We start from the raw sequence: 12,699 nt of genomic DNA on the forward strand, positions 1-12,699 counted from the left end.
GGAAGCAGGGCAAGGGCATTTGGGTTTGAGGTAGATCCTGGATTGCACTTAAATTCAAAAAGTGATCTCGTGCTTAAAAAGGTTGGAGACCCCGATCTACATGTTGTTAGTCTTTAAAGGGCTACTCAACTATTTGTTGTTCCAAGTTTTTACAGAAACCTGTGTTTACCTGGCTTGTTCCATTTAAAAATGTGTGCTGGGCTGATACTATATGTAGTCACTATTTTTTAACTACAGAAAAACCTCCGTTAACCAGGGCAGAGATTTCTGTGGCAACAGTATGCAGAGAAAACAGTTCTCCTTGTTAACAGTGGAAGCACACACTAACCTGTATCCATATCTGCATGATCCCAAGTTTTGTACTCCTGAAAATAACTCCCAGAAGTTCAAGAAGATTAATTTTTTCATGAGTGATGCTTTGAGATACAGTAGCATCTATGGCACAAGTAACTGCCAATTAGTGAATCCATAACTAGCTTTGTTGGAGGCTTAGGAGATTATCTTAGACATTTATGACATCCAGCTAATGCTTTCCCTAAAGATTGCACCTTAGGCTGGGTGTTTACCTTCTGTTCCCTAGATAACTCTGTCTCCAAGGGACATCTGTGGCTTTTGTTTTCAATTGTGTATGTCTGAAACTCCTGCAGGAGCTGCTGCTGTGCTAAAAGAATCAGCTTGTTTATGGTAGCAGAGTCTTGGCTGAATTTGGTTTCTCTTGATGTGTCTGGTTTGGAGGCATGTGTGCCTCTTAATCCACTAGAAAGAACAGACACAATGGAGACCGTAAGAACTCTTTCTGCTTTACAAAGGGGGTCCACAGTTAAGTCTCCAGACCTGCAGCAGAGGAGCAAGAGCACAATGACCCTGTCTTAAGTTGAGTATTTTGGAAATAATGCTGCAACGCTGGCTTCTGATGGATTGCAGAAAAGAGTTTCCACTGCCTTGCACCTTGTGCAGCTACTTACCCTTGTGTGAATGAGTGTAAAAAGAAGCCAGACTGGAATCGTGGTTCTTTATACTGGCTTTGCAAAGAGATACATGGCTGCACTAGGTGCTGAGTCACAGTTACCCTTAGGACTTGTCTATACTAAGAACAATATCGCATTAGTTAAAATGGTGTAAATCCACAATGAGACGTGCATCGCTAGATGAGCTGCAGCCATCTCACCAAGGCATGTCTTACAGCAGTGTACTGAATTAAGCAATAACAATGCAGGGCATTTACATTAGCATTTTGCAGTGGTATAACTACACTGTACATTGGCGAACTTTCATAGTGTATATATGCCTTAAAGTCCTTTTACACCACCGTGGCAGCATAAAGAGGGTTTTCAGTGGGCATACGTAGGGTCCCAAGTATACCTCCTGTGCAGGGGGGGAGCAGCAGGACCAAATGCCAGGCAGCCCCCAGCTCAGACACACCCATGTGCCCAGACACTGTTGTGGGGCGGGGGGGGGGGGGGGACAAGCACTTACCAGGGATCTGAAGAGCCCCCATGGAGCCATGTGGTGACGGAGTTTGGCCAACAAGGATTCAAAGGCCAGCATCCCCTGCACAGGAAGAGGGGCGGTTAGAAGAGCCGGAGCCAGACCCCCTGCACTGGTACCTTTCCCACTGCCCCCCAGAGAACCTCCGCTCACCTGAGGGACCCCCAGGGGTTTGGTTTTCAGCTGCATGAGGAACAACAGACGAAGCCAGACAGAAGCCTGGTGTGGTCCCCACCCCCACCACCGTAGCTACATATTGGGCCTGGCCCAGCTGCTCTGTGTTGGGTTAATCAATTAATCAGCCCGGCTCCCTCCAGGCCGCCTTGTGCTCCAGGGCCTGCTCAGGGCTCCCTGTGCCTGGGCTGGAGTCGCTGACGTACTGCTTCCCCCGGCTCTGACGTCTGGGGGGTCATGCAGCAAATGCTGCACCCACCAAATTCACCTCAATATCCCACTGCTGGGGGTCACACAGCCCCCCACCTCACCCCACATCCCACTGCTGGGGGGTCACTTTGAGCCCCCACACCTCACCCCATATCCCACTGCTGGGGGGGGGGGTCACTCTGAGCCCCCCACCTCACCCCACATTCCACTGCTGGGGTCACACTGAGAGCCCCCCACCTCACCCCACATCCCCCAAGGTGCTGCAGTCAGGGTGCAGGGCGCTGCTGTTTCTGCCACGTGCGCTGGTCCCTGCCCCGCTCCGGAGACCGGCGTGTCCTGCTGGGCTGTGGGAAGGGGTCGCTGCTCTGGCCTTATGGCCATTAGCTGTTGCTGTGGCTCAGCTGCCTGGCACTGCCTGCTTGCTCCCCATGGCGGCCTGCCCTCCTCTCGCCCCCCGGCTTTCCAGCCAGGCACCTCTCTCGCATTCTCAGGTTGGGCTCCTGCACAAGATCTCGGCCTGGGGCCGCCCCTCGGGCCTGGTGGAGACCGTGGGCAGGCGGGACCGTCATGCCTCTTCCCCGGCCAGGCCCATGCGGCAGGCCAAGAAGCGTCTCAGCAGACTGGCACGGCTCCTGTTCGCCGTCGTCCCCTCTGGGTTCCAGCAGGCCCTCAGCTACGTGCCGGCAGCCCGCATGGCTCAGGGCAGCATCCCCGAGGGTGAGGCTTGTCGCTATGCAGCGGGCTCCGCAGAGCGTCCGGGGTAGCCGTCCAGCAGGCCTGCCTGAGCGTCCGGCAGAACGGCCCCGGGTGTGAGACCTGAGCGGAGCTGGACTCTCAGAGGGGCACTTGCATTGAGCGCCCACGGGAGGCCTGGTTGGCCTTGATCTCCCTGGGGCGGAGGGTGCTTGGCTGCATCTCCCTGGTAAGGGGAAGGTGGGACTTGAACTGGCACAGGTCAGAAGCTAGTTCCTTAAATCTGGGGACCTGGCCCAGTTCACTTCTGTCAGCCCCTCTGGTCTCCTGGGCAAGGGGGGCGGGGCCTCAGGCAGAAGGGGCGGGGCTGGAGCAGCCAGCCCTTAGTGCTGCCGGGAGCGTGCTACGCAGTGCTCCGGCGGTGATTCAAAAGGGCCTGGGGCAACTGGCACCGCCCCCTGCCTTGTCAGCAGGCTGGCTCCCAAATCCCCACTGCTTCCCGTGGGCTGCCTGTGCTGGAGGAATGGCCAGGCTAAGCGGATGAGGCCAGCAGCTCTCCTCGCCTCTGTCTGTAAGCGCCGAGTGCAGGTAGCCTCCCTGGCTGGAACATACTTGGCATAAGGGTTCTACATCGTCCCGACAAAGGGGGTGAGGTGGGGGGATGTGCACTGTGACTATTTTCCCCCCAGGCACCATAGGACTTCAGGGAAACACAGCATGAGCTAGAGCTGAATCAAGGCTGCTCTGACTCAAACCCGAGTCGGGCAAGACCCGGCTGTCTTTCCAATACGTGCTGTACAAGATGTCTAAAAGACACCTTTCATTCTTCTGTCCCAAATGCAGGAATAAAGCAAGTGGGAATTGGGTCCTAGAAGTGAGGCAGTGGAACTTCAGTCACAAACATGTAGCTTCTTTTGTAAGCAGAAAGCAGCATGTGGTACACTTTCACAAGACGTTTCCTGCTAGTGCTGCTGTTTGGGAGAGGAAGGGGGATTCATGTCAAACTATGCGGTAGGAAGTTTTCTGATAAGGATCTCTCAGACTTCGCAGCAGTGAAGATCTGTCCATAAGCGGAGTGGATTTGATTTAAATTGCTAGTCAGGAAGACTTGATTTAATCATGGTTTTCTACAGTACAAAAATTCTAGTGAGAGAATGGTATGGTAGATCTCGAATCAATGAAGGCTACACTCGGACCTCAAGATTTCTGGAATATGCGCTGCTCAAACAGTTTCACTTTTGTTTCTTCTGCCTGTTTTTCTCTTCTCACACTTACCTCCACACTTCTTTTCCTTGGCCAGATCTATTCCTCCCCCTACAATCTTCTATTGAAACTTTGCGCTTTCCGAGCGAGGTAAGGGATTGACTCTGTGTACGCACATTTGCAGAGGGACAATAGGGATAAGGTCTGTTATTTCTCACTTCTATAGACTTATTTATTTAAAAATATTTTTGCTGTTAACAGGCATGTTATCCCTGAAGACACAAATCCATAGTTTGAGAACTGCAGAACTAAACATCTCTGATGGTATCTTCTTCTGAGCACGGAGTCCCATTGGGTAGATAGAAAGGTTAATCTAAATCCATAAAATCAGGACCCTAATCTGTGAACTATTGGAATTCATTTACAAAACTTTTCGTAAACATTACAGCTGTGTTTACACTGGCATGAATTTCCGGAAATGCTTAAAACGGAATACTATTCCGTTTTCAGTTTTTCCGGAAAAGGAGCGTCTACATTGGCAGGCTGCTTTTCCGGAAAAGCCCTTTTCCAGAAAAGCGTCTGTGGCCAATGTAGACGCGCTTTTCCGGAAAAGAGCCCCGATCGCCATTTTTGTGATTGGGGCTTTTTTCCGGAAAAGACTACTGGGCTGTCTACACTGGCCCTTTTCCGGAACAGTGTTCCGGAATAAGGACTTATGCCCGAGCGGGAGCAGAATAGTTTTTCCGGAATAGCGGCTGATTTTGTACAGTAGAGCGTCGTTGCTTTTCCGGAAATTCAAGGGCCAGTGTAGACAGCTCGCAGCTTATTCCGGAAAAGCGGCTGATTTTCCGGAATAAGTGGCCCAGTGTAGACACAGCCCCCATGAATATATTGTTCTATAGTATAGAAGTTATAATCCATACTTCATGATGAGAGATCTTTGATTTAAAAAATAATTCATTTTTATGCACCCTGCCCTTAGGACCTGTGGCAGGCAGATAAAAAAGGCTAATGCCGTGGTTTCCAACCTTTTTTCATTTGCAGGCCCCTAAAATGTTCAAAAGGAGGTGTGGATCCCTTTGGAAATCTTGGATATAGACTAGGTCTACACTGGCACTTCACAGCACTATAAATTTCTGTCTCGGGTGTGAAAAAACACCCCCCCAGCACAGCATGTCACAGCACGATAAAGCACCAGTGTGAACCAGGCTGCTGTCCCTCATGGAGGTGGCTTACCTAGAGCCCTATGGTGAGGTCACATCAGGAGTACAACATCCAGTTTTGGATGTAGTCTGCAGACGAGAAGCGTGAGGGGGGATTTGAGAGCAGCCTTCATCTACCCAAAGGGGGGTTCCAAAGAGGCTGGAGAGAGGCTGTTCACAGTGGTGACAGATGGCAAAACGAGGAGCAATGGCCTCAAGTTGCAGTGGGGGAGGTCTAGGTTGGATATTAGGGGCAACTATTTCACTAGAAGGATGGTGAAGCACTAGAACGGGTTACCTAGGGAGATGGTAACCCGTAGAGGTTGTTAGGTCCCGGATTGACAAAGCCCTGGCTGGGATGCTTTCGTTGGGATTGGTCCTGCTTTGAGCAGGGGGTTGGACTTAATGACCTTCTGAAATCTCTTCAAACTGTAATGTTCTGTGACTCTGATTCTAAGGAAACTCTTGCAAAATTTCCCATAATCCTGTTTCCACTCCACTGCCAATCACACTGTTTGAATTTGTAATAGTCTGGCTCTCAACATAATCTGAAGCATTGTGTTGATTAGACCAGCTTAATATGAGAATTTTACACTGGCAAAGCGTTAGCCAAGTACACTTTATTTTTTGAAGACGTAAAGAAATTAGGTAGATACTCCTTTGCTGTTTCCCTGAAGTACTATTTTCCACCTATAGCAAGGACAGTGCTGAGTGATTCCCATTGCCAAGAATAAATGGGCTGTTCACAGCGTGGACTTTGAGTTTAAAACCTAGTGTTGCCTCTTCCACCCCTTCAGTCAGGAGCTAGGCCAGGCTGACAGTGAAGGAGAGGCAGCGTTGCTGCACAGACATTTTTAAAAAGTGGTGTCATCATGTCTTGAAGGGAAGACAATCATTCTTTTTGTACAGGAAGCCACCTGCCTGCTGCAGCTTGCCCTAGACATGCATGTCTATGCAGTGAACCTCGAATAGCTTCTGGAGTCAGAAACCAGCTTGTCAGTTTTATTCAGTATCTATGAAGCCAGAAGCCAGTCAGCTCTGCCCTCACATGCAGTCGAGCCCCAGTCGTCGCATTACTGCTCCCAGAGTGTTTGTGGCATAAAAGGAGTTATACCCCCAAAGCCTCAGCAAGGGACTTCTGTGTATATGTAAAGGAAGCAAAGGCCACTTTAGACAGCCACTGTCTATTTGGCCCTAAATAAATAACAATGGCAGCGCTGTTACAACGGTGTTAACTTTTTTGATTTTATGGGGAGACTCTCAAAGGTACAAGTGGAAGTCTAGCTCCAACTCCTTTTGTGCCTTTTTGAAAAAATCTTCTCACGAGGCTCGTTTTGGGCACCTAGATCATTATGGGTCACCAAATTGAACTAGGGGTGTTAAGTTTAGTTTAATCAACTAATCGACTAGTTGATGGATTTTCCATTGACTAGTCAATTGTCGATAAGCAGGGGGCCGCAGCGGGATTAGCTCCCAGCCCCGGGCACTAAACCCATAGTCTAATGCATAAGGCTTATATCTCCAGAGCCGGGGTGACGGGTTCTAGAGCCTACTGGCTCTTAACACGTTTAAAAGGCTGAAGCACAGTGAGGGGGTGGACCCGGTGTGAGCTGGACCAGCTGATTCCCAGCTTGCACCGGTAGGCTCTTAATACATTTAAAAAGCAGAGGCACAGCATCTGGGGCTAGGCATGAGCCAGGAATCAGCTCATTTCCTGCCTCACGCCTGGTGCCCGCTACCCTCCTGCTTCCCCCACCGCCTGCAGAGACCGTGCTGGGGTGAGCCAGCTTTTAAGCTGGCTACCCTCAGCAATTGCTCCTGCCCCCCCCCCCCCCCCCCCATTGCTGCCTCTGATAGTGGTAGCAAGGGGAGGGGAAGCAACTAGTCGACTATCCAATAAGCTTTTTCTCATTGGATAGTCGACTAGTCACTTACATCCCTAAATTGAACACCAGGAGGCTGAATTACTTTCTCAACCCACCACTGGATGGGACACAGCCTGAGTGCAGGAAGTGCAACACTTCCCCAGTCCTGCCTACACACTTTCATGCAGTCCCGTCCTCCGTGGCCTGCTCAGTCTTTAACTGCTCTTCTGAGGGTTTCAGTTAGTGGTCTGAACCTTGTTGTGCTAATACAGAGTCTCAGACTCCCTACCCGTGGGTCATCCCCATCCAGTGCAATTGCACAATTCGGTCTGGGACTCCTGGGCAGCTGGGAGGGGCCTGTCTGCTGCTGGCCCCCATAAACTCCTCTTCCCACAGCTCCTGCCGTCACAGAGAATGTGTGTACGTGGGGGTGCGACTTGCCACTGTGCAGGTCCAGGCTCCCCCTCCGATGATCCCCAAAGCAGCATTGTCATGGATGGGGTGTTGGGGAGGAGAAGGCGAGACAATGACAGGAAAGGGCAGGGCTTGGGGGCTGGTATGGACAGGCCCTCTCCCCCCGTCAGGAGTTCCGGGCCAGATTGCACAATTGCTCTGGCTCAGGGTGGCCAGGAGTTTGAGACCCCTGAACTAATTACTGAGCTGAGACCTCACCCCAGCTTGTTTCACACAGACTACTCAACACACCTCAGGTTGTAATTGCTTTGATTACTGTCAGCCTGGTCTGGAGTCAAGCCTCCTTCTCCGCCCACACTGGGAGCAGCAGGAGCGCTGCCCCAGGGATGGAGCAGCAGAGCCAAGGCAGGTTTATTCCTGCCCTGGTCCTGAACCACCCCTGAAAGCAGCTGGCATGTACAGCAGTGGCTCCATGTGCTGCCCCTCATCTACAGAATTGATTGGCTGTGCTGTTTCATTTCCATTCCATGACCTCTGTCTCTTCTCCCCACGCGTGACAGCTTACCATTATTATTTGTTGGGATTCCTGTTGTCCATTCACGCTAGGTCTAAATGCTGGCGCAGTGCATTTATTCTGCTGATGTGGGTTTGCTGATGCTGTTGCTCTTTGCTACAGTGTGTGGCTATGAAGTCCTGCCTCTGGGCATGTCCGTTCTGAGAAGTTCCCCTAGCTCCTCTGTGGGTTAATTTGCCAGGTCTGACATTTTTCCTTCCCCTTGCTATTACCAAAACTAAGTAGATTAAAAAAACTAGTTTGAACACATTCCTCTTTGGCAGGGATGGGGAACGTCAGGCCCAGGGGACGGATGCAGCCCCCAGCTTGCCTGGATCCAGCCCCCGAGACTCAGCCCTCCCCCCAGAATTGGGGAGCCTGTGCTGGTGGTCCAGCCTCCCTGCCACCCCACTGTCGTACCTCGGTGTTTTCATACCTCGGTACCTTCGGTGGTCTGGACTGTCCGTGTCAGCGTCGTCTGGTCAAGGTCGTCCTGGCACGCTCCTGACAGGACCTCTACTCTGTCGGTGATGATAAACTCACGGCTGCATGCGTAACAATCGGTGCTCCCTTTATCTAGAGTGTTAGACCCTGTGCTCTTGGGTCAACACGAGATCTGAGAGGCCCCGGAAACGACAGTTGTAGGCAAGGTTTGAAATCAATCGAGCAGGTTTATTGTCAAATGCGAAGCTCTACCAGTTGGTAAAAGAGATCAGTACAATGTGACACCACTGGGCACTATGGCCCGTGTTGACAAGGTACCAACACCGGGCAGGCCTATTGCCATAGATCAGATATTAACAGCAGTTAGTCAAAGTTAAGCTACTGTGCGTTCTGTAAGTTTAGGCAATGACACCTGCCGTTCAGGCGCCCCCCCAAGGTCGGCCGGAGAGCACCCTCTGCGGTGTCCTTTTACAGACAGGTACAAACAACTTACATCATTTCTTAACGTACCAGGTTACCACCCTCTGTTGCCTAGTTACCACCCCTCACCTTACGGAAGGGGGGCTCACTTACTATCCTTCATGCTGTCAATCTCGACCTGGTCCTGAACCTAGGTCGGTCTGTGCATTAGTTTTTAGGGAGTTTTTGTACCAAGACATTTCTTAAGATGTTTCATTACTCCCCTTTGGCTTACAGTTTGGACCCAGTGCCTCCCTGTGTCCTTCCATGCTCGACCTAACTTACACAATCACACAGTTATCAATAGGGCCTCTTTCTTGGCTCCTGTTACTGAACCAAAGTCTTGCTCACTAGATTGCAGGCCTGTTGCTGTTTTCATGTTACAGGCCTCTATTTAGGCCTGCTGACTCCATGTTACTGACCCTCAACTTACTACACCCACCATGGGGCTGGAGCACACAACATGGGGCTGGAGCCTGGTCTTCCCTAGGTTCTGATGTGCGAGGGGAATGTGGGGAGAGTCTTTCTCCTCATTCGGGGGCCATATCAGGGAGGGCTTTTTTCTTTTTGCTTCTCACTTGTGTTCAGCCCCCCACTGATTTTTTTTCTGTGGGTCAGTGGCCCCTGGCCCAAAAAGGGTTCCCCATCCCTGCTGTGTGGTAACCTGTCATGAGGGAAGAAAAATACAAGTGATCGTTCAGTGTGACTATCTTACACAGTATGGTACTACTTCCTCTTTCTTGTGTCTGGCTGGATCGGTTCTGTTTTCTTGTGGTTTAAAGACCTGAAACTGGACTGCCTCCATCCTGACCAAGGCTCTTCCTTGGAAATCCCAGAGTAAGCATGTGGCTTGCATGAGTTCTTGCTTAGAAATGCCCAAGATAACATTGCTCAGATTTAAATCACTGTATTCACATTGCAAAGAGAGGGAGGGAGACCAATAAGTAGTACATTCCTGAAACTTGTTGTGGACTATTATGAAAGGGCTATTTGTTTACCTCTCAGGACTGGTGATTAGAGATCTGCCAATCAAAATGGCTTCATTATATTTGTCATTAATGCCTCTCAGAAAACAGATTGATGTAAGGAAAACCTAGGAAGCTGTCCTATTGAGCGAAGGCATACATACTCTATTTGCTAGACATATGCATCCTGTCTGGGATCAGAAGGTAGAAATTCTGCTCTTGTATTTACAAGATCATTCTTTCAAGAGCTCTCCAGAACTTTTCTAAAAATGTACCTAGTGCCCTTTTGCCCTCTAGATCAGATATTTTGGATGTGTCTCCAGCAAGATAGAAGAGAAAAATAATGTTTGGGCCAATACAAAGTTGCGGGTGAGACTCTCTGTAGCTCTACAGACACTTTGCTAATACAGTAAAACTCCATTAGTCCGGCATCCAATGCTCCGGCACGCCTGATGGTCCGGCACCATCAGGAACCCGGAAGTGCTGGGGCAGCCGGACAATTGGAGCTGCTCTGCGCCCAGCTTCCCCGATTCAGCCGCTGCTGAAACTGACCAGCAGCTGAATCACAGAAGTTGGGGGCAGAGCAGCTGGGGTGCTGTCGGGTTGGTTCTGTAGTGCTGCCTCTCGGGGCTGCAGGACCAACCTGGCAGCACCCCAGCTGCTCTTGGGGACGCCTGGAGCAGAGCAGCCGGAGTGCTGCCGGGTTGGTCCCGTAGCGCCGACCAACCCAGCAGCACCCCAGCTGCTCTGTCCCAGGCGTCCCAGATTCAGTTGCTGCTGAAACTGACCAGCAGCAGCTGAATCGGGGACGCCTGGGGCAGAGCCGGACTATCAGAAGGGGGGGCTATGAAGGGTCTGGGGTGGCATCCACCCCACCCCAGACTCCCTCATAGCCCCCCCTTCTGATAGTCTGGCATATTTGATAATCCGGCACCCCCTGGGTCCTAAAGGTGCCGGATTATCGGAAGTTTACTGTATATGTAAAACTGCTGTTAATATCTTGATGTTGTCTTGGAAAGGAAAGACATGGCTTGTGTTAATGTCGTAAAGATTACTGCCAACATAATATTAGGACAGTCTTTTTCAAAAGAATTTGGATATCCCATATGGATGTTTTTACTAAAATAAAAACAAAAGCAGAATGAGCAGTTTTATAGGGAAATGCTGGAGATTTCCAGTTAAAAGTAGATGAATCTTTGCCAGACAGGAAATTAATCCAGCCAAAGATGTCAATAAGAGCTATGCATGGTTAGACTTCACAAATTCTACTCTTCTTCTATCTAGCAATTGTGACACTCCCACTGATCTGGTGTGGACTTCGTTTTGTGAACGTCTAATCTTTGGTTTTTCTTTCAGGGGCATGATTATGGTTATGTAATTTTGACATAACCTCTGGCAGAACTGTGACAAATCTGGTCTTTGCCTGAGTGGCTGGCCATTTGATTTTACCACAATGCTGCAGAAAGATCACAAGCCTATAACCTAGTCTGTGTATGGGTTATAAATGTTAAAATAAATCCTGCAATCTCACTGTAGCTTCTGTAGAAGGAAGCATGTACCGTAAATGTATTACTCACGAGGATTTACTTGCGGGCTGTTCACATGAGTAAGGCAGCAGGATGTGAGCTATCAAGTCATTTGGTAAGGAAGTGGCTGCATATGTTTGTGACCCCTCCCTATCTGCAGCACACAGCCTAGGTCACACAACAGAGACCACATGAAATACTTCTTTTAAAGGAAGAAGCGTTAAACATTGGCCTTTTAGAAACACTGTCTTAAGGCTGCACAGCAGGCATAACAAACGATTCCAGGCAGTGTAAATCGAGGAGCCAGAAAGTGCAGGTAGGAACTTGCTGGTTTTAATCTGTTGATTGTGTTTAAAGCCCTAAAGTGAATTGTGTGTGGGGATGTGTGAGGGTTGGAAGATGGCACTGCATTAGCGCTGGGTGGTGTTTCAGGAACTGCAGGAAATAAAGAATCTCTCAAAGAAATAATCTGTGAGAATGCCTGGGTTTCCTGAAAAAGGATTGTGGGGGAGAAGGAAGAACTTCCTAAGTTTTCTTAATGGTGGAGAGAGGTTGGCTGCAGATACCCCATTCCCTTGTTTAAATGGAAGAGATACTTTCATCTGTGTGTTCAGGAGTGGGATGAATGTTTGCGATTGGCAAGTTATGGTAACAGTCCACGAAGGTTTTTAAATCAACAGAAAATGGTGACGGTTGACTCTACAAATACACTCTGCCCAGCTCGGAGAAGTGGCAGGGAAAAGCGGGAATGGAAAGCTTGTGAAATGTGCTTCGTGTGTGCTCTTTGTTGGCAATATATTTTAGAGTAAAGCAGGACTGCAAGTTTTCCTCTCATACCAATTTTACCCCCATGTGACTCTACTGATTTAAATGAAGTGACTCTGGACTTCCACCCGCACAATTGGGAAGAGAATTGGTCCTACAAGTTTTTAACAAGTGCTTTTCCTCATCTCTGTGCCATTGACCCTTTTAAATCTTTCCCCGCGCCTCCCTTTTCCCCATAGATATCTGGCTCTGGGGAAAACGAAGTAACATCTGACATTGGTTGAAGATCATGTAATGGCAATCGAAGTTTTGGGAGATTTAATTTTCACCATTGCTCACTTGTTTGAGTTTGTTTTATAATAACCCACCATCTCCATGGAGCTTATCTCATTCTTTTGTGGTATGGAGGCAACACTGTTCCTCCCGAGAGAGAAGTTAGAGCTTTGTTTTGCCTCTGCACTCTGTCCTCTATGGTGCAGAAAGTTGCTGTGTTGCTGACATGCTTTTACCATACTAGTGCGGGTTTCCTACTTGATAGCCAATGGTGTGGACTTCTGGGTGAGTGTAACCTTTAATGAAAAAGAAGCTGGGAAGAAAAGCAACAAGGGCTTCAAAGCATACTATCCAATCACAGGTTCAGCTGAATTTTAAGTCCCCTTTGCACAGGGGTGGGCAATAATTTTTGATTGGGGGCCACTTCAGAAATTTTTGAAGTGATCCCGAGCTGCCCCGGAAGGG

General features: G+C 49.4%; 1 protein-coding gene across 4 annotated transcripts in view; it reads left to right on the top strand.

Annotated features, from left to right (window-relative positions):
• The window catches only part of MOB3A (MOB kinase activator 3A), a 33,426-nt gene that overhangs the window by 4,448 nt on the left and 16,279 nt on the right, over positions 1-12,699 (top strand). The window contains exon 1 of one of the 4 annotated variants that reach the window (XM_075903223.1): positions 11,327-11,512. The exons of the other annotated variants lie outside the window; for them this stretch is intronic. The gene's annotated coding sequence lies outside the window, so the exon portion shown is untranslated. Of the gene's footprint in view, positions 1-11,326; positions 11,513-12,699 lie in introns of those variants that run through there. 4 annotated transcript variants of the gene reach the window in all.

This window comes from Pelodiscus sinensis, chromosome 19 (genome assembly GCF_049634645.1).
Source record: "Pelodiscus sinensis isolate JC-2024 chromosome 19, ASM4963464v1, whole genome shotgun sequence".
Lineage (NCBI taxonomy): Eukaryota > Metazoa > Chordata > Testudines > Trionychidae > Pelodiscus > Pelodiscus sinensis.